This window comes from Syzygium oleosum, unplaced genomic scaffold (genome assembly GCF_021117445.2).
Source record: "Syzygium oleosum isolate NSW1041296 unplaced genomic scaffold, Sole_v2.1 Sole_v2.01, whole genome shotgun sequence".
Classification (NCBI taxonomy): Eukaryota; Viridiplantae; Streptophyta; class Magnoliopsida; order Myrtales; family Myrtaceae; genus Syzygium; species Syzygium oleosum.
Window position 1 is genome coordinate 29,376,552 of NW_026607485.1, and position 26,419 is coordinate 29,402,970.

Here is a 26,419-nt window from a genome sequence, read left to right on the forward strand (position 1 = left end):
TATACCTAACAGGATCTTTGTCCAATTGGTTTTGGAACGTATAAATAAGCCACAGGTCATAACTTTGAAGTTAAGGTATCAAACCATTCTCACTATTATTCTATTTGTAACTTTAGTATCAGAACCATGCTCTTTTTGTGCAAACTCAATAGTTGTTAATTTACTGTGGTAGCTCATCCAGCCTGGTGCACCACTGTCCCTCATAGGAATGGCATGATTTAATAGCTGGGTGTGATGCATTTCTCACGATCCCATAGTTGTGACATTCCGAATTTCGGCCCATAGTTGGGATTTATAAAACGTGTAATTCGTCAGTGTGCTTATAGTAAAATCTCGCCCGGGAACTGATCACTCTCGGTTATTGTTTTAAAATTGAGATTTCGCTAGAATCGCGCTCGATCGAATTTGGCCGTTATTTAGACCCCGAACTTGACAGTCGATTTTCGGGAGTTTCAGGACGACATAAATTGGACGGTGTCAATATTATCGTAGCCAGTGTTGAGATTGTCAGGAATAATGGAAAAAGGGGAGTTTTTGACCGGGTGCGAATTTGGACTAGTAGACCTCCCTCGATATAGTTTGATTTAATTAATTCGGCCTTTGTCCCTTTTTATATGCGAGGCTTATTTTGGACCGGTAGATCGCTTTCGATTTTGAATTTGGGTCATCGGATCGCATTTAATATTTGATTGAAGTTAAATTTTTTTATTGTTTTCTCTCTCTCTCTCTCTCTCTCTCCCCGGTCACCTCCCCCTGCGCACGTCTATCCCTTCTCCCCTGTGTCAGACCCATCCCTTCTCCTTCTCTCTCTTCCTTTTTCTTTTTCTTCTTCCTTCTTTCTTCTTCTTCTTCCTCCTCCTTCGTCGCCGATCGTTTTTGCTTCGCTCGCACCAGCCGACGCCGACCGAGCTCGCTCCGCCCCTCGCCGCCGCCGCCGCTGCCGTCGCCGCCGTCGCTCGACCGAGCCGTGCTGGCCGCCGCTCTGCGCCCGCGACCGCTGCTCGGGCCTTGTCCGCCCGTCGCCGCCCGTCCACGCGCACGCGAGTAGCAGCTTGCCGCCTGCGTCCGCCGTGGTCCGGCGTTGCCCAGCCCGTCCGCCGGCTCGCCCCCTCCGTCGCCCGGCCACCCGAGACGCCGCCGTGCCACCTCCGGCCGCCGCGCGACCCCCTCTCCCCCTGTTTCTCTCTTCCCGACGCCTTCCCGGTTTCGGCTCCCGGCTGCCGCCGCCGCCGCGTGCCGTCGTCCGGCCGCCGCCGCCGCTCGGCCTCCGCCACCCAGTCTCTCCCCTCAGCCACCTCCGCCGACCTGCCGCTTCCCCCCTTGGCCGCCACCACCTTTCTTCCTCTGTTTTTCTTCCTCCCCGACGCCTCCCCTGTTTTGGGCTCTCCCCGGCGCCGCCTCGACCAGCAGCCGCGCGCCGCCGTACCGGCCGCCGTCGCTGCCCCGTCTACCACCACCTAGCCCCGGCGACCCTGCCCAGCCAGCCTGAGAGTGCCCCGAGCCGTGGCCGAGCCCGCGCCCTTGCTCGTTCGGTTCAGCCGAGGGAGGGGCGTCACTGTTCATTCCAGGGTACTGTTCATCCGGGGCCCGTTACTGTTCATTCCGAGTACTGTTCATCCGGGCCCGTACTGTTCATTCCGAACACTGTTCATCAAGGCCCGTTACTGTTCATTCGGCACTGTTCATCCGGCCCCGTTTTTGAGCCCGTGCGGGTTTTTCCCGAGCCAAATTGAAGTAAGTGACTTCCTAAACCCTATCTAGTACTTTGGGTATTTTATGACTTGTCTCGGGTTTAGAACGGTTAGAACGTGATTTAATTTAATTATATTATGATATGATTGTGCTAATTGGATTGGATAAAATGATGTGCATGATTTGGGTGATCGTACGTGGCCGACTTGAACGTCGGGTTTGTGGATTGACGTGGTGAGTTGTGAATATGGATGGTTTAATGCAATTGGCGTGAAATTGATTGAATTGAATGGCGTGTGCATGCCTGTCGATTATAAGCCCGGATTGATCGGAGGGCTACGGACTTGGGACGTGTTGACGGCGGTCCGTGTGAAGGCATGAATGGCCGGTGTGCCAAATGGATGCGGGCTTGAGACGTGTTGACGGTGGCCCGTTAGAGGTGTGTTGGACCGGGACGTATTTACGTCGGTCATTGGAAATTGAGCCCGGATTGATCGGAGGGCTACGGACTTGGGACGTGTTGACGGCGGTCCGTGTGAAAGCATGAATGGCCGGTGTGCCAAGTGGGCCTGAGGCGCAGTGGCGCGGGCAGTGAGAATGGACCTGAGGCGCAGTGGCGCGGGTCGTGAGAAAGATGTTCGGCCACGCATGCGAATTGAGTGATTGAATTGGCTGGTTGAGCGTGTGATTGAATTGGCTGGTTGAATTAGTTGGATTGATTGAGTGCAAGTGTGGTTGGTGTTTGAGCGGTTGTGATGTGCTATTTAATTACTATTATTGTATTATCACGTTGTGACTAACGTGTAGAGTTGGCATGGGCTTGATGACGAGGTAAGTACAATGATGCGAATTTTATATATTATGGGGTAGATTGCATGTACGACTTGTCTGGGTACGCATTGGCCTACGTGGGGTATAGGGGGTTGCTTATTGAGACTCGTTCTCACGGTTATTATATAACCACTTTCAGATCCGCGACCGTGATCGACTTGAAGATGCCGCCAGAGTACTACAGGGATTGAAGGATAGATCAATTTACCCTGTCTTTTGAGTATATTTTTGTAGAGGAGATAGGCTTGTAAACCACCGCCCCCTTTTGAAAATTGTGGTTTTTAAATTGGTAGCCTGGATTACTGTTTTGTATTAATGACTGCTTTATGAAATTATTGTTTCGTGCTATCCTTTTGTCATCTTGTTAGTTGTCTGGGTTGTTTTATTTTGCTTCCGCTTGCGTAGTTCGTTTGGGTCGGCGACGCGTCCTGGGACGTCGCTTTCAATACGACCGTGGAAGGGGTGTCGCGAGCCCATTGGGGTTCGGGGCGTGACATCCCCGTTGAGTTGGTATCAGAGCAAGGTCAGCTCGATTCCAGTGGTCGAAACCTGGAGTGATAAGGAGCGATGACTTTGGGGTAGCCAGTTAGGGAGATTTGTGTGCCATGCGTACCCCAGACTGTGTGATTGTGATTTGCTAAGTGATTTTTATGCAATAATGTGTGAGGTGCAGGTGCGTCAGGACTTGAGGTAAGTGCACGAACTCGGTTGACTGAGATTGAGTGTTGTATGTGATTGGCTGCCTGCTTAGTGAATTGTGTTGTGATTCACTGCCTAGGGCTTAGACTGGTATAGTTGGCCTAGGTTTTTAATTCCTGCGTGGAACTTAGCAGGTGAGCGTTTGTGAGAATCGGTAAGATGAGCAGTCAAGGTCGAGGTCGAGGTAGGGGTCGAGGTAGAGGTCGAGGTCGAGGTCGAGGTCGCATAGCCCCGTTAGCTGGAGTTATGGAGGATAATAGAGTGGATGAAATCTGGAGGGCGCTCGAAGAAGCAGGAATATTATCTGGTAGACAGACGGGGGAAAGAAGTGCTAATGTCGCTGCTGTGCCAATGAGATTGTTGGGAATAATGGCGATCAAGGGAATAATGTAATTGGTGGAAATCCTGGTCCAAAGTGCGAGTAAATGCGATCAGGCCAATGTCCAAGCTGGTCGAACAGTTTCTGAGGTTGAAACCCCCAAAGTTTGATGGGAGAGGTGACCCCGAGGCTGCACCGAGATGGGTAGAAGAGCTAGAGAAAGCTTTTGAGGTGCTGGGGTGTACTGAGGAAGAGAAAGTAACCTTAGCAGTCTACCAGCTTCAGGAAAATGCCAGCGATTGGTGGAGAGCCACCAGAGGTCAAGTGTTCCCCGCTGGTACTGCCCCAAATTGGACCGTTTTTACCGAGACCTTCAACGGCAAGTATTTCTCGGAAAGTGCCCGAGAACAGAAATTGGCCGAATTCATGAGACTCCGCCAAGGTCAGAGGTCAGTAGATCAGTATGAAGCCGAGTTTGCAAGGCTGTCCAAATTTGCCCCCAGAATGGTGGAGGACCCAATGGACAAAGCTAGGAGGTTCCGGGATGGGCTGAAACCGGACCTTCGCAGTCAGATGATCTCATTGAACTTGAGGGGCTATAACGAGATATATGAAAGGGCCCAGGCAATTGAGCGAGATCAAACGGATCGGGCCGCCGCTTCTGGATCGCGGTATGCCCCGACTAGGGATGACCGTCAACTTGGGAAAAGGCCCATGGCAGGAAATAGTCGCTTTGTCCCTCCCGTTCGGAGGAATATTGGGAAGCCAAACCGTTATCAGAACGCCCCATGTAGGCTATGTGGAGGAAGGCACTGGAATGGATCGTGCCCAAATAGGAGCGGAGTCTCGTTTTGTATGTGGCGGAAGGGGCCATCGAGATGAAGGATCGCCCTAACAATAGGCAGGCTGGGTCGCCTGCACTCCGCCGCCGCCGCCCCGGAATGGAAATCAAACTAGAGCTATCCAGCCGGCCAATCAGAATAGGCTGCCGGCCCAAGGCCGGGTGTATGCAATGGCAAAGAGGGAGGCTCAGGACGCGCCTGGCGTGGTCACAGGTACTGTCTCTCTCTGTGATCATGCTGCATATGCCTTGTTTGATCCGGGGGCGTCGCATTCATTTATATCTGAGCAGTTCGTTGAATTATCTGGGATTGAGCCGAAATCGCTTGATGTTATGCTGTGTGTTACTACTCCACTGAATGATAAAGTGCTGATTGCGTTTGGATGTCCCGATTGTAAGATAGTGATCGGTGATAGGGAAGAAAGGATAGATTTGGCGGTTTTATCTATGCATGACTTTGATGTGATTGTCGGTATGGACTGGCTAGTCAAACAGAGAGCTGTTATGGATTGTAGTAGTAGGGTGATCCAATTTAACCCGGTTGGACATCCTAGATTTGAGTTTGTGGGAAACCGAGGAGGAACCTCGATCCCTTGGATTTCGTCGCTCGAGGTAGCCAAGCTTCTGAATGAAGGGTGCCAAGGATTTCTGGCAAATGTAGTTGATTCGACGGCTGGAGAGCCGAGGCTAGAAGACATAGCCGTGGTGTGCAATTTCCCTGATGTTTTTCCTCAGGAATTGCCGGGACTGCCACCTGATAGAGAAGTGGAGTTCGTGATTGAGTTAGCCCCAGGGACGGAACCAATCTCGAAAGCGCCCTATAGGATGTCACTGTCTGAATTAAAGGAATTGAAGGTCCAAATGCAGGAGTTGCTAGATAGAGGCTTTATCCGTCCGAGTGCGTCTCCATGGGGAGCACCGGTGTTATTCGTGAGAAAGAAAGATGGATCTTTGAGGTTGTGCATAGACTACAGACAGTTAAATCAGGTGACCATTAAGAATAAGTACCCACTACCAAGGATAGATGACCTATTTGATCAGTTGCAAGGAGCATCGATGTTTTCAAAGATCGACTTGAGGACGGGGTACCATCAACTGAGGATTAAAAAGGAGGATATCCCAAAGATGGCATTCAGGACGAGGTATGGGCACTATGAATTCACGGTAATGCCGTTTGGACTAACTAATGCCCCTGCTGCTTTTATGGACTTAATGAATCGGGTATTCAAAGAGTTTTTGGATCAGTTCGTCATCGTCTTCATAGATGATATTTTGGTGTATTCAAAGAGCCCCGAGGAACATGAGGTACACTTGGAAAAGGTTCTACGAACGTTAAGAGAGCATGCACTGTACGCTAAGTTTAGCAAGTGCGAGTTTTGGCTGAACCGAGTAGCATTTCTTGGGCATGTAATTTCCAGAGAAGGAATCTCCGTGGATCCGGCAAAGATTGAAGCAGTGATGGATTGGCCGAGACCGACGACGGTTACTGAGGTTCGAAGCTTCTTAGGACTGGCAGGTTACTATAGACGATTTGTGGAAAGATTCTCAGCAATAGCCACTCCATTGACAAGGTTGCTTAAGAAGGAAACTAAGTTTGAATGGACGGAGAAGTGCGAAGTGAGCTTTCAGGAGTTGAAGCAGAGATTGACGACTGCGCCAGTGCTAACGATCCCTTCAGGATCGGGAGGATATGAGATTTATAGCGATGCTTCGCTCAAGGGATTGGGATGCGTGCTAATGCAACATGGAAGGGTGGTTGCTTATGCATCGCGTCAGTTAAGGCCTCATGAGATGAACTACCCAACTCACGACTTGGAATTGGCAGCAATCGTTTTCGCACTTAAGATCTGGAGGCATTATTTATATGGAGAAAGGTTCCAAATTTATACGGACCATCAGAGCCTCAAGTATTTGTTTTCGCAGAAGGAATTGAATATGAGGCAAAGACGTTGGATGGAGCTTTTGAAGGACTATGACTGTGATATTTTGTATAATCCCGGAAAAGCCAACCGGGTAGCGGATGCCTTAAGCCGGAAATCGAGCATCGCACAATTATTAGTTAAGGAGTCGATTTTATTGGAAGAAGCACGAGACTCAGAGTTTAAGTTTGAGGTAGGACGCCTCTCCAGTTTGGTGGCAACGTTAAGGATTGAACCGGAAGTGCAAACCAAGATTAAGGCGTTGCAGTCTACGGACCCTGAGATTCAGAAAATTCTGGAGATGGATGGCACCAAGAGGAAACCGGACTTCCAAGCGTCCGAGGACGGAATTCTTAAGTTTCGAGGACGGTTGTGCGTGCCCGATGATTTGGAGCTTAAGGAAGAGATTTTATCGGAAGCTCATAGGAGCAATTATAGCATTCATCCGGGTAGCACGAAGATGTACCAGAACCTTCGACAGCATTATTGGTGGAATGGAATGAAGGTGGATGTAGCCAAGTATGTGGCCAAGTGTTTGACGTGCCAACAAGTGAAGGCACAGCATTGTAAACCTGGTGGGATGTTGCAACCGTTGGAAATCCCAGAATGGAAATGGGAGCATATTACGATGGATTTTGTAACGGGATTGCCAAGAAGCCAGAGGGGACACGACTCTATTTGGGTGATAGTGGACAGATTGACCAAGTCAGCGCACTTCCTGGCAGTGCGAAAGGATTTTGAGCTAGAAAAATACGCAGATTTATATGTACGGCAGGTAGTCCGATTGCATGGAGTACCGGTATCGATCACTTCGGACCGTGATCCCCGGTTTACTGCGAATTTTTGGAAAAGTCTGCAATTGGCCATGGGGACTAAGTTGCAATTCAGTACGGCCTATCATCCTCAGACGGACGGCCAATCTGAAAGGACGATTCAGACATTGGAAGACATGCTGCGAGCATGTGTTTTGGATTTTAAAGGTGGTTGGGAGGAACAGCTGCATTTAGTCGAATTCGCCTATAATAACAGCTTTCAGCAGAGTATTGGGATGGCGCCGTTTGAAGCACTTTATGGCAGAGCGTGTAGAACACCGTTGTGTTGGGATGAAGTGGGGGAAAGAAGTATAACGGGTCCGAGTTGGTTCAACAATCGGTAGAAACAGTAAAGATTATCCGGGAAAGGCTAAGAAGGCTCGAGCCGTCGGAAAAGTTACGCAGACCGAAGGCGTAGACCGTTGGAGTTTCGAGTTGGCGACCATGTGTTTCTTAAGGTCTCGCCGATGAGAGGACTATCTCGATTTGGCAAGAAAGGGAAACTAAGTCCAAGGTATATAGGCCCATTCGAGATTTTGGAAAGGATTGGGATGTTAGCATATCGTCTCGCCTTGCCGCCGAATTTGTCGCAAGTTCATAACGTCTTCCACGTGTCAATGTTAAGAAAGTATGAACCGGACCCGACCCACGTGCTGAACTACGAGGAAATAGACGTGGACGACAGAGTGTCGTACGTGGAAAAGCCAGTTCGGATCGAGGACAGAATGGAGCGAGTGTTGAGGAACAAGACAATTCCGATGGTTAAAGTGATTTGGGAACACCATGGAACCGAAGGTGCGACGTGGGAAAATGAAGAGTTGATGCGACACCAGTACCCCCATTTATTTGAATAGTTGGGTTGGATTGTAAATTTCGAGGACGAAATTTTTGTAAGGGGGGAAGAGTTGTGACATTCCGAATTTCGGCCCATAGTTGGGATTTATAAAACGTGTAATTCGTCAGTGTGCTTATAGTAAAATCTCGCCCGGGAACTGATCACTCTCGGTTATTGTTTTAAAATTGAGATTTCGCTAGAATCGCGCTCGATCGAATTTGGCCGTTATTTAGACCCCGAACTTGACAGTCGATTTTCGGGAGTTTCAGGACGAAATAAATTGGACGGTGTCAATATTATCGTAGCCAGTGTTGAGATTGTCAGGAATAATGGAAAAAGGGGAGTTTTTGACCGGGTGCGAATTTGGACTAGTAGACCTCCCTCGATATAGTTTGATTTAATTAATTCGGCCTTTGTCCCTTTTTATATGCGAGGCTTATTTTGGACCGGTAGATCGCTTTCGATTTTGAATTTGGGTCATCGGATCGCATTTAATATTTGATTGAAGTTAAATTTTTTTATTGTTTTTCTCTCTCTCTCTCTCTCTCTCCCCGGTCACCTCCCCCTGCGCACGTCTATCCCTTCTCCCCTGTGTCAGACCCATCCCTTCTCCTTCTCTCTCTTCCTTTTTCTTTTTCTTCTTCCTTCTTTCTTCTTCTTCTTCCTCCTCCTTCGTCGCTCGATCGTTTCTGCTTCTGCTCGCACCAGCCGACGCCGACCGAGCTCGCCTCCAGCCCGTCGCCGTCGCTGCCGTCGCCGCCGTCGCCCGACCGAGCTGTGCCGCCGCTCGTCGCCCCGCGACCGCCGCTCATCGGCCTTGTCCGCTTTGTCGCCGGTCCTCACTGGTCCACGCGCACGCGGCCGGCAGAGCTGCCCAGCTGCGTCCGCCGTGGTCCGGCGTTGCCCAGGCCCGTCCGCCGGCTCGTCCTCCGTCGCCCGGCCACCCGAGACGCCGCCGTGCCACCTCCGGCCGCCGCGCGACCCCCTCTCCCCCTGTTTCTCTCTTCCCCGACGCCTTCCCCAGTTTCGGCTCCCAGCTTCGCCGCCGCCGCGTGCCGTCGTTCCGGCCGCCGCCGCTCGGCCTCCGCCACCCAGTCTCTCCCCTCAGCCACCTCCGCCGACCTGCCGCTTCCCCCCTTGGCCGCCACCACCTTTCTTCCTCTGTTTTTCTTCCTCCCCGACGCCTCCCTGTTTTGGGCTCTCCCCGGCGCCGCCTCGACCAGCAGCCGCGCGCCGCCGTACCGGCCGCCGTCGCTGCCCCGTCTACCACCACCTAGCCCCGGCGACCCTGCCCAGCCAGCCCGAGAGTGCCCCGAGCCGTGGCCGAGCCCGCGCCCTTGCTCGTTCGGTTCAGCCGAGGGAGGGGCGTCACTGTTCATTCCGGGGGTACTGTTCATCCGGGGCCCGTTACTGTTCATTCCGAGTACTGTTCATCCGGGCCCGTACTGTTCATTCCGAGTACTGTTCATCAAGGCCCGTTACTGTTCATTCCGAACACTGTTCATCAAGGCCAGTTACTGTTCATTCGGCACTGTTCATCCGGCCCCGTTTTTGAGCCCGTGCGGGTTTTTCTCGAGCCAAATTGAAGTAAGTGACTTCCTAAACCCTATCTAGTACTTTGGGTATTTTATGACTTGTCTCGGGTTTAGAACGGTTAGAACGTGATTTAATTTAATTATATTATGATATGATTGTGCTAATTGGATTGGATAAAATGATGTGCATGATTTGGGTGATCGTACGTGGCCGACTTGAACGTCGGGTTTGTGGATTGACGTGGTGAGTTGTGAATATGGATGGTTTAATGCAATTGGCGTGAAATTGATTGAATTGAATGGCGTGTGCATGCCTGTCGATTATAAGCCCGGATTGATCGGAGGGCTACGGACTTGGGACGTGTTGACGGCGGTCCGTGTGAAGGCATGAATGGCCGGTGTGCCAAATGGATGCGGGCTTGAGACGTGTTGACGGTGGCCCGTTAGAGGTGTGTTGGACCGGGACGTATTTACGTCGGTCATTGGAAATTGAGCCCGGATTGATCGGAGGGCTACGGACTTGGGACGTGTTGACGGCGGTCCGTGTGAAAGCATGAATGGCCGGTGTGCCAAGTGGGCCTGAGGCGCAGTGGCGCGGGCAGTGAGAATGGACCTGAGGCGCAGGGGGCGCGGGTCGTGAGAAAGATGTTCGGCCACGCATGCGAATTGAGTGATTGAATTGGCTGGTTGAGCGTGTGATTGAATTGGCTGGTTGAATTAGTTGGATTGATTGAGTGCAAGTGTGGTTGGTGTTTGAGCGGTTGTGATGTGCTATTTAATTACTATTATTGTATTATCACGTTGTGACTAACGTGTAGAGTTGGCATGGGCTTGATGACGAGGTAAGTACAATGATGCGAATTTTATATATTATGGGGTAGATTGCATGTACGACTTGTCTGGGTACGCATTGGCCTACGTGGGGTATAGGGGGTTGCTTATTGAGACTCGTTCTCACGGTTATTATATAACCACTTTCAGATCCGCGACCGTGATCGACTTGAAGATGCCGCCAGAGTACTACAGGGATTGAAGGATAGATCAATTTACCCTGTCTTTTGAGTATATTTTTGTAGAGGAGATAGGCTTGTAAACCACCGCCCCCTTTTGAAAATTGTGGTTTTTAAATTGGTAGCCTGGATTACTGTTTTGTATTAATGACTGCTTTATGAAATTATTGTTTCGTGCTATCCTTTTGTCATCTTGTTAGTTGTCTGGGTTGTTTTATTTTGCTTCCGCTTGCGTAGTTCGTTTGGGTCGGCGACGCGTCCTGGGACGTCGCTTTCAATACGACCGTGGAAGGGGTGTCGCGAGCCCGTTGGGGTTCGGGGCGTGACAATAGTTGTGATGCATTGGGTTCACATAAACCAAATGCATCTTACTATCTTTCGATTCAACTTTTTCCTAATGACATAGGCTTAAAATTTCATCGTACGTAGATGACACGAAAGCGGTTCATAGAAAAAGAGCTGCTTTAGCATGATAAGGTACGGTAACCGCCTGCCAAACCAATTGTTTCTCAAAGTTCCAGGGGATGCAAATTGGCCAGTGAACTAGCTAAGTGCAATGACACGGTATGGCTTTCCAAATGATGGAGCAATTTCTTAGATTATTATTCCATCAATCATGGACATTTCTAGTCTTTTCATATGAAGGGGACTCAATCTTTCATATCCTAATATTCGATAAAAGTGCATCCAAGATAGAATATCCCTCGAAACCGTATATAATTCCAAGAAATTGTTAGACCCCGAGGTGGATGAGATCGATGATGTCTCGGCAAGAATTGGGGAGGACATCAATTTGCCTAGAGAAAGGAGGGAATTAAAGTCGCCATCGTGCTTGGCCTCGCCAAACAAGCTGATGACGAAATCCAGTCCTGCTAGCGAAGATCAGAAATTCCCAGTGCCCGTTTGCCAACGGCACATTATGAAGCTAAAGGCTCTCATTCAAGAGATACAAGGCCTTCAAAGCCGAAGAATAACATTCGTTCATATTGTTCATCACGAGGCTACGGTGCTATGATTTATTTCACTTAAAAATAACCTGTTTCCTCTTTCAATTGTTCAGTGATTGAATAGGTCTCTTGGTTCACTTTTTTGTTTTGAAATGTTGCAGGCAGGATCAAAGAGTCTGAAAATAGAGCAAGCCCTTTTGAGCAGATTCATCTTAGATCTAGATTTCCAAGCGCTCCTGATGCTCCAGCTGCTGTTGCTGATATCAGGAAACCAAAATATATAATAATAATAATAATAATAATAATAATAATAATAACAGATTTGCCATCAAAACTGATGCACATGGGGATAGAATCAAGCCGACAAGGTCGAACTTTTTTTACCATGAATCATGAGACCCCTTTAGAAAAATGTATTAGGAGTTATTATTATTAAATATTAAACCTCTTCAAGCCTAACTCTACCCCAACCCTACCACTTCCTTCCATGAAATTTCCTCTTGATAGCAACTTAATTATCAAGATAAGCAGATATACTATAATCTGGTGGTGTTTAATTCATGCAGATTGCATAATAACGAGATAGTAAACCATTATTACCAAACTAGATGAAGTCCCATGCGTTCCCCATACCTAAAGTTGATTTGTTGAAATATTTGTTTTGGAGATATATACTATAATTTCACGAAGTGAGCATTCATATATCAATCAAACAACAAAACTTTCCTAGGTACGTATGAATCATTCGTTTAGTCTTTCTTCCTAAAATATGCGATATTGCATTTGAATGTTGTTATGTAGATTTTTATATTTGATTAGCAAAAACTATAGCATATTGTGGGATCTTGATCTTTGTAGACTTCCCGTGATCTATACTCGGTAAGACTTGTGTCTAGATTAGTTATATTGTATATTTAATAGGATCTTTTCCAATTGGTTTTGGGACCTAATTAAACAAAATTCCGTTTTGAGCAGATTTATCTTAGATCCAAGCCCTCCGATTGTCAATGAGCTTGCTTGAAGCAAGACATGTTACAGTTACCATATTGCTTGTCCTGCTGAACGAGACTGATTGAAAGCATGTGTTGTTGCTTATGCATCTAGCCGAAGTTGCTAATTCCAAGAAACATCAATAATTGGGTAAATTAGTGCAACAAAAGTAAAAGTGGATCCAAATTCCTATGTGATGCACATGGGACGGGGCCTCGAATTTCTTAAACAATGAGGCCCTTTAGATATGTTTATTATAATTTATTATTATTAATTTATTAAGCCTCGTCAAGCCCAACAAGCCCCATCCCTGCCACTCCCTTCTATGAAACTTCCTCTTGATAGTAACTTGATGATCAAGATAAACATAATCTAATCAAAATAAATTAATCTAATGTATAAGAACGAGGCAATAAATCATTATTACCAAACTAGTTGAAGTCTCATGCGTTGCACCGACTAGAAGTTGATTTATTTAAATATTTGTTTTGGAGATATATGGTGTAATTTTACGAAGTAAGCATTCATTTATCAACCAAACAACAAAATTCTACTAGTATGAATCATTAGTTTAGTCTTTCTTCCTATAATATGCCATTTTTTGATTTGAATGTTGTTTTGTAGATAAGCAAAAACTGTAGTGTATTGTGGAATATTGATCTTTGTTAATTTCCTGTAATATATACTCGGTCAGACTTGTGTCTAGATTAGGTATATTCTATATACACCCGTCCAATGAGTGGCTTCGGTTGAAAATGGTTCGACACAAATCTGTTTTGACAAATTTACGTAAACTACAAACATGTCGACCCAGACTCGTCCGTACCCGACTAGACCCAAATCCATTTGTAGCAATTTTTTACCTTAAATTGTTGCCTTTGAAGAATGGGCAGCTCCATAGACTGTCTCGTTAAGTTATTGAGGGAGCTTGGGGTACGGTTATAGATGGAGGCGTGAAGGTGGTGGTGAAAGTCCAACATAGGCCATCCATAAATTAAGAAATATGTTGAGGCTTTATTTTGATGCTAACATGAGCTTTTCTTAATTTTATGGTTCACTTAAGTATAAGACTATTGTTTTCCTTTTATCTTGTCAATAACATATATTAAACTTTTTTCTTTCTTGCTTTCAATTATACTTTCCAACTATCGACTCTTTAAGACTTGATTCGTGAGAGTCAAAAGTGTTTGCAGTGTAGGATATAATTGCCACTCAAGTATGTTTCAACATAGGAAAAGAATAGCAACGCATACTTTTCCAATAAACTGATATAAAACATAAAAATTAAAAGAAATTGAAAATTGAAAATCTAATTTTAAAGAAGGGAAGAGATATGGGGATGAAGAGGAGGAGATCAAATAGAAGTCCAAGACCGAGTAAAAAGGGGAGACTATAGCGAGTCAAGTCAATGAAAACGCCCGCTCGCTCTTTGTCTCGAGCAGAGTTTTTTTTTAGCGAGTCAAGACCGAGTAAAATGAAGACATAAAAGAAATTGTCTATATGGGTTAGAGCTGATAAACAAAATGGGTTGAATATGGGTGTTCAATAGCTGTTCATTTACATTTACAGTGGGGATTCGGTTCGCAAATCTCGTTGGCGTAGAGCAGCGCCAATTACCATGGAGTCCTCCAGCGTTGAAACCAGAGTTCCGCTCGAATTGAGTTTAGCCCATCACACCCTCCCCGTGAGTATCACCTTACCATGAGCAACACTTTCCATCATCATCCTCATCCATCTCACCACCAACGAAACGGTTTGCTTGCTCCTCCTCTGCAACACCTTCCACTGCTGTCCTCGTCCATCTCACCACAATCGGACGCGTGACCTTTCTCCTCCTCCTAATCAACGTCGCCACATATAGTCGACAATCCCATCCAACTGCGACACCATTCCAAGTGTACATAATGGGCGTTAGAACTCCAACCCTAGTCTACAAAGTGCACTACAACAACATTGTGCCTCCACAAACTCAATCGACACTGCCAGTGAACTCATCAATCATGGAAAAATTATCCAAAAGTCCTAAACTTATTATATGACAGTCAATTCAGTCCTAAACTTTTTAATTTTGTCAATTCAATCCTAAACCTTTTAAAAAGTCATCAATTCTGTCCTAAACCTTTCAATTATACCACTTTAGTTATAAATCTATTGATTATTTGCCAATTTAGTCCTAAACTTTTTAGCGAATTGCCAACTTAGTCATTTCGGCTAATTTTGATCGGAAATTGCTGAAGTGGCGGTCTAGTCGGCACCGGCCATCCTATGTGGCGCCGATGTGGATAATTTTCTAGTTTTTAAAAAAAATTGAATTTTTTTATTGAGTTTTATTGATTGTTCTATTTTATTCTTCTTTTTTTCCTTTCTTCTTCGTTGAGCCGGTGAGTCTCCGGCTAAGGGCTGACCGGCCACTGGGCAAGGGCCGACGACCCCCGGGCGAGGGCCGGCGATCCCCGCCGGCCTGTGGGCGAGGCCCATGAAGCCCTTGCCAGCCGTGGGCGAGGGCGTCGCCCCTCGCCAGATCTGGGTGAGGGTTCGCAACACCCTTGCCCAAGCCCTCGCAGGCCACAGCAAGGGTGTTGCGGCCCTCGCCCACCCTCGCTGTAACATCCTGGATTTTGACCTGTTATCGGGATCAATAAAGTGTACAGTAATTCTCATTTGATTTTAGTAAGTCTCCCCCGGACTTGATCAATCACGGGATACTAACCCAATGGGAAAGGCTAAATAGGAATAGGTACGTGGACTGAGGACCCGATCGCGATTGAGCGCCGATTTCGACGAACGTCGAGGGAATATTTTGAACCAATATGGGCCAATCTTAAGAGAATGACGGATTTATATAGTCAGTAAAGTACGATCGGATCGCAGGTGATTCCGCACGACCGAAAGTACGCCTGACCAATGAATCCCGATTTTAATCCAAATGATCGCGACCCCCGGTACTAGCGATAATTCCTCTCGTTCTCTCGAAATCCGAGGCCATCACGACTCGGACAATCTTAGGTCGATACGCGTAACACCTAAACAGCCGCCCGTTAGTGAGAGGCCCTAAGACTTCAAAACGAGTTATTTGATCGCAATATTGAGCCCGAACTTCGATATCAAAATTTCAAGGGTAATTACGACTATTTTACAAGACGGACGTCATTTTAGAGTGGCCACACACGCTTGGGACTAGTACAGTTGAAAACGGAAATTTCGACAGAAGTTGGGGAAAATTACGATTTTGCCCCTAGGGACCTCGATGCCCGTTTCCGAGGCCCAAACGAAATAATTTTTCGGAATCGATGCCATTTTGGGGTGGCCACGCACGTCTGGAGTGCATACGGTCAAAAATTGGAATTTCGACCCCGGAACGAAAAATTACGATTTTGCCCATCCAAACTTTTGGACCGGTTTTCGAGGGCTTAAAAGATGAATTTTAAGGATCCGACACCGGATTATGTCTACCATGAATATATAGGACCAGTATGGACGAAAATTGGAATTTCTATTCGGGATCGAAAAATTACGAAAATGCCCCTAGGCCATTTTTATTTAATTCCGAAAATTGGATTAACTTTTTTGGCATTAACCAAGGTTAGTTAGGCTTAACTCAGGTCTGGTCAACCATGGTTAAGGACAAATGACCATTTCACCCTTGGATTAATGGATTAGATCAAATCTTAGCCCTTGGATCAAGGGCAAAATTATCCATTGGCCAAGATTTTGACACTTGGATTCCATTAAGTTATATTTGACTCATTTGACCAGAATTTCCTCTCTCTCATTCGTGTGTTCCTGATCTGCCGAGACCAATTCCCCTCTTCCTCTTCTTCTTCAGCGTTTTCTCTCTACCGTGGACACATTTCTGCTGGGTCTGGTACTGTTCACGCCGGAACAGTACCAGCTGGAACTGCTGGACGTCCCCAGCCACCATCCCGCACCGCCTCAGCCCTCTTCGCCCCTAAACAGCCACCCACAGCAGCCATTTCAAGCTCCAAACAGAAAGTTCCAGCACTGAACAGAAGAAAACCAGCAGCAAATCGCCGTTTCCGTCGTCGCCGTGACCGCCGGCTTGCATCCGGAACGCCGCCGTCGATCCTTACTGCTTGTCGGTGATCGACCGCCCGTTCTCGTCGTCCCGAACCAACAATAGGCGAGTATAAACCCCTAAACCCTTAATTAGTCTAATTGTGTTTCTTAGAGGGTAATTAGGGGTTAAGTGAGCTCATTTAGGACCTAATGATGTTTAGTTGTGTGTGGGATGTTTTGTATAGGTCATTAGGACCTAATGAGGTAGTTTAATGGTGGATTAAAGCCTAAACAGCCCCCTGCCCTGGTACTGTTCATTGAGTACCGAATTTGTGCATTTTTGTCTACGAGTTTCACTAATTGGGTTTATTTGTTAATGACTTAGAAATGGACATTTTAGGGGCTAATTAGGCTTATTGGAGACTTAATTAAGTATATTTAGTGTTTGGGTGATTAGGGTTTGAGACTAGAGCCTAATGAGGGTGTTTAATGATGGTTTAGTGGACAAAATGTACCCTGCCCTGGTACTGTTCATGGGGCACCGAATTTGTGTAAATTTGTCTAAGTGTGGCACTAGTTGGATTCCTTGGTAAGTGACCTTGATTGGGGCATTGTAGGGATTAATTAAGCTTATTTGAGGCTTAATTATGTATAATTGGTGGTTGAATTATTATGGTATGTGATTAAGGTTTAACGGAATTGTTTAAGTGTGATATAGTGCATGTTGGACATTCGGTTCTGGTACTGTTCACCAGAACCGAATTGCACATTTTGGACTTAATTTGAGACTTGATTGGTTCATTGGATATCGATTTGAGTCTTGGGTATTATTGGGGTTTGGTTGGGATCTAAATAAACCCTATTGAATGACCCCGAGATAGTGAGAACAATTATCGAGATCGATTTGCCCAAGGCGGGCCTTAGGCGCATTAAATTGACTTGTGTAATGAATGCGCGGAATGAACTTGAAATGGGTTGGATTAGAATGGAAATGTTTGGGAATGCCGGGAATGAGTGGCACATGTCTAACTTGAACATAGTTATGCTTGGTAAATTTGACATCAGTATTTGGCTTGAATTCCCGAGCATATGTTTTGCACAGCAAGTGGTGATTGGTGGAAATTGAGTGTGACGATATCCATGTCTGAGTTATATTCAAATGTTGGCCTACGGGTCGATTTATTAACTGTGGCCTACGAGTCGGGCCTACGGGTCGTTATAATCACTTGTGACCTTCGGGTCGGGCCTACGGGTCGTTGTAATCACTTGTGACCTTCGGGTCGGGCCTACGGGTCGATTTATTAACTGTGGCCTTCGGGTCGGGCCTACGGGTCGTTATAATCACTTGTGACCTTCGGGTCGGGCCTACGGGTCGATTTATCAAACTGTTGGCCTTCGGGTCGGGCCTACGGGTCGATTTATTAACTGTGGCCTTCGGGTCGGGCCTACGGGTCGTTATAATCACTTGTGACCTTCGGGTCGGGCCTACGGGTCGATTTATCAAACTGTTGGCCTTCGGGTCGGGCCTACGGGTCGTTATCTCCAACTGTGGGCCTTCGGGTCGGTATAACTGCACGTGATTTGCGTTAATGTCAAATGCCTAACCTGCAGGGCTATGAGACAATGTATTGGGCTGTGAGCCCGGGTGAAATTATGTTGATGTGCTGGTTCATTATTTGTGTGTTTTATTTACCCTTCTGGAGGTGCACATTAGCCTAGTTTAGGATTAGTGGTTTGTACTTGCTGAGATTTCTCACGGTTATGATAAAACCGACATTTCAGAGCCCCCGCTTGAGCCATGATCATATTGAGGCAGACTCGGAGCCGTCGGGTGAATAGACAACTGAGGAGGATTCATGTGGTGATGCCGAGGACAGTGAGTCAGTGTGGACGTCTCCGAGAGGACGTAGGGACTAGTTCTGGGAGCGAGACAATAAATTGAGAGGGCCCCACTGTTGGACAATGCTGATCCTTTTTGTATTTTGGAAGTTAATAATTACTGGTTCGGTGTGCTTGTAATAATAATGGATGTTGTATATAAGTGATATAATGAATGTATATATAGTTTTAATCGTATGTAAAATTGTGACTCTCGCTATTCCTGGTTGCTTTTATATTGTCTGGGTGTATATATATATATTATATATACGTCGTTTCCGCATGTGACGTGTTTTCTCTATTTTGGGTTTTCGGGTCGGTGACGTAACCTGGGAGCGTCGCATCTTATTTCGACCTATGCGGATGTTCATGCTTCTTGGGGTACGGGGCGTGACACTCGCTGTGGCCAGCGATGGCTTGGGCGAGGACCGTGATGCCCTCGCCTCGCTAGATCTGGTGAAGGCGTCGCGGCCATCGCTATGGCCGGCGAGGGCGTCGTGAGCTGTCGCCCGCCCTCGTTGTGGCCGGCGACGGCCTGGGCAAGGGCCACAATGCCCTTGCCGGATTTGGCGAGGTCTCACAACCCTCACTACGGCCAGCGAGGGCGTTGAGAGCCCTCGCCCAGGCCCTCGCCGGCCGCAGCGAGGGTAGGCGAGGGCCGCGACGCCCTTGCCCACGGCCGGCAATGGCTTTGCGGCCCTCATCCCCGGGTCAGCGGGGGTCCCACGCACCTATAAGCGCCAAGTTGGGTTTGGCCCTGGCAGGTCACCCTACCACGTCAGCAAGCTATGTTAGTAGGCCAAGTCACAGGCCATGTTAGCAGGAGACTTCAGCAGCCCAATAGCGTTATTGAGCGAACTGGCTCAATACCTTGACTGATCGATTCGAGGTCTTCTAGACTGATTCATTGTCGATTCAAATTAGCCCCAGCTTTCTTTACTGTCCTGTTCGAGTTTGAGGGCAGTTTTACTTTCGACCTTTCAGCACACTGCAAAGATTAGTCAGAGCTCTCACAGCACGTCCAAACCATCGATGATGGTTCTAATTATTATTTCTGGTTTAAGCCATGCCTAGTTTTTTGAAGGGGAGAAAATATTTGACAGGAAACATCCATGGAACCTCCATGAGCACCTGACGAAATTGTAGAAAAAAAATACGTCGAAAAACTTGAAGATTAGATCAGTAAAAACCACCCAATCATTATATGGATCTGCAACAATGTCCACTGGTGTATAGTTTATTAAGTTTTGGGACTGTCAAACAGGTGTGAGATTTACTCGCTCAATGTTATGCCAATAGTGATTTGGCTCACCAAGATATATAGGAATTGGGGCAGTCTATCCCCGGCTTTTTCAGTTGGATGTAGTCGACTTGGGATCAGTTTGCACTCTCAGAACCTACATGAGAGTGCAAGATTGATAAGAATCTGTATGATAGTTATCGAGATTTTACGTGCGTCATTAAATTTTTTATGGTGTTAGTTGACGACTCTGAGACAATTCGTGCATCATGCCTCCATCACACTCCTCCACCCACACTGCAAAGTATTGTTGCAGAGCATCTCTAAGGAAACCGTATGAAGGGTTCCAAAGCTCAGGAGTGACATTGCTCTTGCTACACCACACTCCAATTTCTCTTGTCCTGCGCAAGGCTCTCAATCTAGATCCAAATTTTCATTGCAATGTAAAAATAATTTCAGGACTAATAGAGCAAGACTTGCAGAATGTATTTCGAATGATCTTTAACATGAAGCAATACTCATTTGTCATCAGTCGGTGATGAGCAACCAGACACCAGCCAGAGAAAGCAGCAAATTTGGTGAGGCCCGTCCAACTTCAAGATAACTTTCTAAAGCTTTCTGTTTTTCTTTTTTCTGTAAATCAATTGTTTTCTCATTGAAACAGCAAAAACATATACTCGGAAATCCTTTATTCTGAAAGCTCCACATAAGGAGAATGTGGGCTGAGAAATTGCTGCTGGTGATTAGGGCGAATCTCCGGAGAGGCATCTCCAATTTAAAATTCTCAATCTTGTGCTATTGTGTCCAGGTGACAGATTTCAACTCCCTCTGCCCACTACACCCATGAAAAGCCTCTTTAATGGCTCTCTTGCTCGTTTGTCTCTTAAATCTTCTGGACAAGGCCATAAAGAGCTGCACTTGAGTCAAAAGATTGGCTTCTGCTTATTCAGCACCCACTGTCTCTCATCTGCAAATTGCGGCGTCGCACAACTGATAGTGCTACATGGAGGTGACATTACGGGTGCATAAGAAAGTTGGGAACGCGAACAGGAGAGAGATGGACATAGGACAATGATATACAAACATCCATCCACCCTGTTATTACACAAATAACAATTTTAGTACGCTACATGCAAGAAAAGAAAAACTAGTCATTTTTCTATGCTAGCTATGCAGAATGAACTTCTATATTTTCCTAGATCTGAACCACTTACCCCAAGAACCGAAAAGCCACGTCTTTAAGCCGCTCACTTCTTGATATATGAGTTGCCCTTCTGAATTGTCTCCGTTAACTCTTTCTTTGCCTCTTCCAAGCCAGCTCCACAGTTTAACAAACAAAGGCTGAGATTAAAAAACTTCATCTTCCTTTGATGTAATCAACTCCAGACCTTTCGTACTCATTCAGTGGGCCAAGGAGAAGATCCTCCTCGGCCCCAGTATGACCGAGGTGCACGTTGGATGCAAAGAACGGAAGCTCAGTCACCTGAAAATAGGGACATCAATAAAGAAAACCATTGGTTTTTTCAGTTTGAGTTCAAGAGAAGTAAAAGGATTGGATCTTGATAAGTTTTTCCAAGGCACCAAACCTGAAAAGCAACAAATGCACACTCAACAATGCTGCGTCGCCCCTCAACCCACATAGGCACGCATCGCCAAACTTGACAGGAACATATGCCAACATATTTCATTTTTTACACAATTCAGTTGGCTTCAAGACATAATATAGGGAAGCATAGAAGTGAAGACTAAGACGTCATGTCATAATTTCACTGCGGAAACAGATGCAGAAAAATCCAGTTTCGAGTGGACATCAACGATCACTTCAAGATGAACTTCTCCACTTACTATCAATTGCAAGTCATTCTCTTAGCCATAACAACAAAAGATGTGTGGTGCTCTGTCCCTACATTCTTTCTGTTACCTTCCTTTGTTCTCCTTAATGATGACCAGACAAAATAATCAGAAACTAAGATATTCTCCCCGACTGCTTGCTTCTGCCTAGTGCCTATAGCCGAGACGAAGTAATCACCTTGTACATACTTCCACAAGCGAGGTGTCCCATTAATTCCAGCAGATCTTTATTAACACCTTTCTTGTGTAGCGGTAGTGGATAGGTTGCCAAGGTGGCATTCGTAAATCGAATTCCTTGTCCTCTACAAGTAGAGATGATAACAAGCTCTCTAATGTTCGGTACAGGATTTATGTCCACATGGACCTAAGAAGTGATTCTTGAGAAAATCTCACCCTTCTCATAAAGAAACTTCTCAGCGGAGTACATCTTTGAAATTGCTTGTGAATTTAAAGAATTTACAGACTTTAACATGATTAAGCATGCAGTCTTGTGTCTGGAAGACATGATGCTTGCTTGTAACAGTGTACTCCTTAGGTAGCCCAAGTTCTTCAAAGCTTTTGTCACAAGTCCTTAACAAAATGAACATCGCCAGAACAGCTAAAGCACTATTACACAACCTGAAACCCAAAACTGAAGAGACTAACGGAATGTGATATGACGGCAACACTGCCTAAATTGACATCTAATGGAAATTTATTTACCTCGATAACTTCTGTGCTGCCATTTTGGATGCGTGATGTCAGGTAATCTTGAGGAGTGAAAGTACAAGGTGGTTTAACCTGCAGATTTTGGAAATACCAACTGACTTTTAGCCTTCTACAGAAAAGTGCAATTTCTAATAGCCTTGCTGTCAAACTTATAACAAGTTCTTATTAGGAAGAATAACATCACAAACCTGAGATAAAAGAGGTAATATCGTCACTCCTGTTTGACCCCCAATAAGTGGAACATCAACTTCTCTAGGATCAAGGCCTAGTACTTCTGCCTTGAAGGAACATAATAGATCAGAAATCTGCTGAGATATTTTAGCGAACACCTACAATACAATATCATGGGAAAGGAAAAAAGTTGTTGGCTTTCATGGCATTGTCTCGAAAATGGTATCTTGTACAGATTTTGCCGCCCGAGCGTTAGTACCAAGTATCTATGACCATAAACAACCTTTCTGATCATGAGAAGAGAACCAATAACACTCACCAACACATAACAGCAGTTACATCAATATTTCACCCAAAACAATCAAATACACGGGGCTTCTGGACTCTGCTGCTAGACTTGGAAAATACTCGAAACCGGTATCTTGTACAGATTGGAGGAAACTTCATTCAAACTATATCTCTGATTGGTAGATTACAAGTTATGAACATTACTCACATGCAATATTTATATTTATAACTCACCAATAAGAAGGCCTATTTCCTATAGCCAGTGACAGAGGAAAACATGGTCTTAATAACAGTGCGCAACAATTCACTTCCTATGCTGTGTATTGTCTTGTTATCTTCACATTACGAAAAGAGATCGGCCATATCCATAATGACAGATGATTTGTGACCGTAGACGTAAATGCTTCATATCTATAGAAACGTTTTTGAATTTTTCCATAAGCTTCAATGTAGATTCCCATTTGCCTCGAAGAAATATAATAGATGGCTCAAAGAAGTGACATGAGGACACTTGGATTAGTTCATGTTGGTGGAGAATGTGTGTTGCCAATTTGCCTTTTATTCCACGTCCAGGGACTCAAAACACTGAATCCTCGCCGCCTACTCTTTCTTTGCATTTTTTCCAAGCCAGCTACTCTACAGGTTAGCAAACAAAAGCCGAAATGAAAACTTCTGTTTTCCTTTGATGCAATCAAAAATGCACCTGACAATTTCGAAGAGGCTCAGATCATACAAAGGGTGCTGAGATTCTTTTAATCTTTCTTAAGGGGCGGGAGCGATTGCTGTTGTGAAGCAATAAGACTCAACCCCTAATTTTTATTTTGGGATTAATGCATTTGAAGTCTATAAAACTTATGGCGAAAGTATAGCTGAGTTTTTAAGCTCTTAGATAGTGCAATCAAGTCACAAGCTTGTCAAATTGGTGCAACCAATTTCTTCAATATGTGATACAACTCATTTGGTAATGTAGAATCACGTAGGCAACATTTCAGTAAGCAGATTTGGAAATTGTAGTAGCCCCCATTATTGTTTCATCAAGTGAGTGATGGATTACAAATTGGAAATGAATTTAGTCTTTCATTGGCTAAACCTCAAACGGTAGGAGACGCCATCGTGCCTATTGCAACCGATATCATACCATATTGGTAATGAAGATTCGTTAAGCCTTATCATACGTAATAAATACATAGTTTCCGGATAATTGAAATGTGACAGTAACTGAAGAGAATTGGGGGAATTTTTGTATTGTATTATATTAATTGTAAACATGTACATCGATCTATTTATAATGTACGAAAAGAGAAAAGAATAGGAAATAATATACAAGAGATTTTTAATTTCCTAAACTAATCATGGATTGACTAAATCAATACCGATGCCCACGATCATAATCTTCAATCATATCTTCAATAATATCATATCTCCAACACTCCCCCTCAAGCTGGTGGCCTATATATGTCGAGGACACCTAGCTTGCTCAATAGGTATGAATGTTGTCTTTGACATAATGGTTTAGTGAAGATGTCTGCAGGTTGTTCCATAGTTCCAATTCCTTTTGTTACAAGGATTCCTTCTTGAATCTTATCCCGAGTAAAATGGCAATCAACTTCTATATGTTTCGTTCTTTCATGGAATACTGGATTTGCCGCTAATTTGAGTGCAGCATCATTGTCACAAAACAATTCACTTGGTCCATTGACTTGCATCCCAAGGTCCGAAAGTAATCCTCGTATCCAAACTATTTCGCAGACAGTTTTTGCCATGGCTCGATACTCTGATTCAGCTGATGACAATGATACTGTTGACTGTTTCTTTGTTTTCCATGAAATTAAAGATTTTCCCAATTTGATGCAAAAACCAGTGATGGATCTCCTGGTCATTGGGCAAGTAGCATAATCTGTATCACAATAAGCTGTCATCTTCATGTTGCAGTCACGAGACAAAAATATACCAAGTCCTGGGCATCCCTTTAAATATTTTACCACTTTTAATGCTGCATTCATATGAGACTGTTTCGGGCTATGCATGAATTGACTGAGTATTTGCACCGCATAACATATGTCGGGTCTTGTCATGGTGAGGTATATTAGTTTCCCAACAAGTCGCTGATATCCCGATGGATCCTTGAGCAATGGATCCTCAATAGATGAAGATGAACCCGCATCATACTCATGTGTTGTCAATTTGGTATTCTGCTCAATTGGTATGACGGCTGGTTTACATCCTGATAATCCTACTTCAGAAACAATTTCCAAGATGAATTTTCGCTGACTAAGGTTGATTCCTTTTTCAGACCGAGCAATTTCAATGCTAAGGAAATATTTAGGAGGTCCCAGATCCTTGATGTGGAAAGTAGAGTGCAAATATTCTTTGAATTTTCCAACAAGAAGGTCATTATTTCCCATGATAAGTATATCATCAACATATATTAGCAAATAAATTGATGAAGCACCTGCAGTCCATGTGAACAGAGCATAATCATGTTTGGAATACTGAAAACCTACACTTGTTAGTGTAGCAGTGAATTTAGCATACCATTGCCTAGATGCCTGTTTTAGCCCATATAGGGATTTACAGAGACGACATACTCGAGACTCCCTCTGTCTGTGTAATCCCTGTGGAAGTTCCATGTAAATTTCCTCATCGAGATCTCCATGTAGGAATGCATTATGAACGTCCATCTGATGTAGTTGCCAATTGCGAATGGCGGCAATTGACAAGAAAGAACGGACGGTTACCTCTTTTGCAACAGGAGAAAAAGTTTCATGATAATCAAACCCTTCCTGTTGTGTGAACCCTTTAGCAACTAATCGGGCCTTATATCTTTCAATTGAGCCATTAGCTTTGAATTTGATTTTATACACCCACTTACAGCCGATTGGCTTTCGATGTGGGGGTAACGGAACAATATCCCAAGTGTTGTTTTCCATGAGAGCATGAAGTTCAGACGCCATTGCATTTTGCCATCGAGGGTCACGTGCTGCTTCACTATATGAAGATGGCTCATATTATTCTGAAATGCGACTAATGCAACACATATGTTCTGGTGATAGTCGATTAAAAGAGACATATGAGGATATAGGATATTGTGTACTTGGAAAACTCAAAGTAGAACATATATAGTCCTTTGTCCATGTAGGTGGACGGATATTCCGTTTAGAGCGTCGAAGTTCCTCAGTTGGAGGTTGTTCAGGTACAGGTGATGGGGATCCTTGGGCCGCCTGCGATGGAGTTGAAGCCGTCGTGGGGGAGGTAGGCAAATGAATATCCTTGGATATTGATTCTGGTGATTCTTCAGTGTGGCTCAAAGAATCGCTCATAATTTTATCGGATGATTCCGGTGCAACAAAATGATATTCTGGAGCCATAAATAAATCTTCATCGGATAAGAATTGCCGGTGGTCCCGTGATGATAAGGATGATTGGGACGAAGACGTCATCTCTTGGAATGGAAATATATCTTCATGAAATACAACATCCCTGATGATAAAGAAATGTCCTGTAGATATCTCCATAACTCTATATCCCTTTAGAAGAGGAGTATATCCCATGAAAATACACTTAGTGGCACGGGGATCCATTTTATTTCGAGGGCCCACAGTTGTTGCATAACATAAACAGCCAAAAACTTTAAGATGATCAATTTTTGGCTCCTTTCCATAAAGCATTTCAAAAGGAGTACGGCCACCAAGAATTCTAGTTGGCATGCGATTAATCAAGTAGGCTGCCGTGACTACACAATCTCCCCAAAAATTCTCAGGAATGGAAGCTTGATATTTTAGTGCTCGAGCTATTTCCAAGAGATGTCTATGCTTGCGTTCAACAATTCTATTTTG

General features: G+C 45.1%; 1 long non-coding RNA gene across 1 annotated transcript; it reads right to left on the minus strand.

The window, feature by feature from the left end:
• Nucleotides 1-21,656: 21,656 nt before the first annotated feature.
• Nucleotides 21,657-22,693, minus strand: LOC130139879 (uncharacterized). The gene is made up of 3 exons (XR_008817930.1): nt 22,313-22,693; nt 22,119-22,196; nt 21,657-21,718 (listed from the first exon to the last, which is right to left on the minus strand). It is a non-coding gene; the product is annotated as an uncharacterized LOC130139879 (long non-coding RNA).
• Between the last annotated feature and the right edge of the window lie 3,726 nt (nt 22,694-26,419).